Genomic DNA, 1065 nt, shown 5'->3' with positions numbered 1-1065 from the left:
TCCCATTTTCCTTCTCTCTGTGTCTGTGTCTGTCTGATCAAATTAAAATATCAATAATTAACAAAATTAAATAAAATAATTCTTTAAAAAAATAAGGAGGATGAATTGGATGAGGGCAAAAAGAGAAGCAAGAAGAATAAAAGCAGAGTTACTACAGTTGTACAGGCAAGAGATGGGGTGGCTCAGGCCAATGGTGGGTGAAGATGGATGCTCTTCAGAATACATTGGAGATAGATTTTGGAAGTAGATCTATTGTTTTTGTTGATTTTGAACTGGGGAGTGGGAGAGAGGACAGACTCAAGCATGGCTCACAGGTTTTGAGTGTTTAGCATTGGTAGAAACCGAGGAGTCCAAGCAACTTGGTAGAAACCAAGGAGGTCCAAACTTTTCAGTATCTCCGAAGCAGGGTGATGGGAAGAGTGACGGTTTACGTCTCCAACAGACAAGCATTGGACAGGCGGAGTCAGTCCCTGCAGAGGTCGTCTTTGATAACAGATTTCTTCTGGGCAATGGCTGAGTTTGTAATTTTGTTTTTCAAACCTCTGCTTCAACAGGTGTGAAAAGAGAAGCAGCTATGGAAATTCATCTGATTCCAGATATGATAGCAGAAGGCCACCAGGAAACCTTTGCCTATGAATGGGTCAAATCAATCATCTGCATGGCCCCAGTCTTTCTCCAATGGCTGGTGAATGAGGAAGGTAAATGTCTGCTCTAAGAAGCAGACGACTAGATGTGCACGTTCATAAGCAGGAGGAAACCATGGAGAAGGAGAGGTGTGACCACGCCAGACACGTTAGACAAGTGTGCCGGTCTGAACGAGGATTGCTGTGTTCTCACAGATAAATGAGGTCATGCTGGCCGGCAGCTGGTGTGGTGGATAAGGGTGCTGGACTCCCACATGGCCGATCTCGGTTCGAGTTCCAGACCTGGCGGCTTGCTTTCTCACTTTCTCTCTCATTCCATCTCTCACTGTATCCCTCTATGATCAAATAAAAATAAATAAATAAATTGGGAACCAGCAGTTAGCGTGATGGCTATGTCGCTGGACTCCCACGTAGTCGACCA

General features: G+C 44.6%; 1 pseudogene; it reads left to right on the top strand.

Moving 5' to 3' along the window:
* The first annotated feature begins 410 nt into the window (after nt 1–410).
* LOC102480529 (selenoprotein K pseudogene) lies at nt 411–914 on the top strand (annotated as a pseudogene).
* Nucleotides 915–1065: the final 151 nt, after the last annotated feature.

This window comes from Tupaia chinensis, unplaced genomic scaffold, assembly GCF_000334495.1.
Source record: "Tupaia chinensis unplaced genomic scaffold, TupChi_1.0 Scaffold000231_1, whole genome shotgun sequence".
NCBI lineage: Eukaryota > Metazoa > Chordata > Mammalia > Scandentia > Tupaiidae > Tupaia > Tupaia belangeri.
Note: the sequence above shows the minus strand (reverse complement) of the source record. Positions and strands in the feature narration are given on the sequence as shown.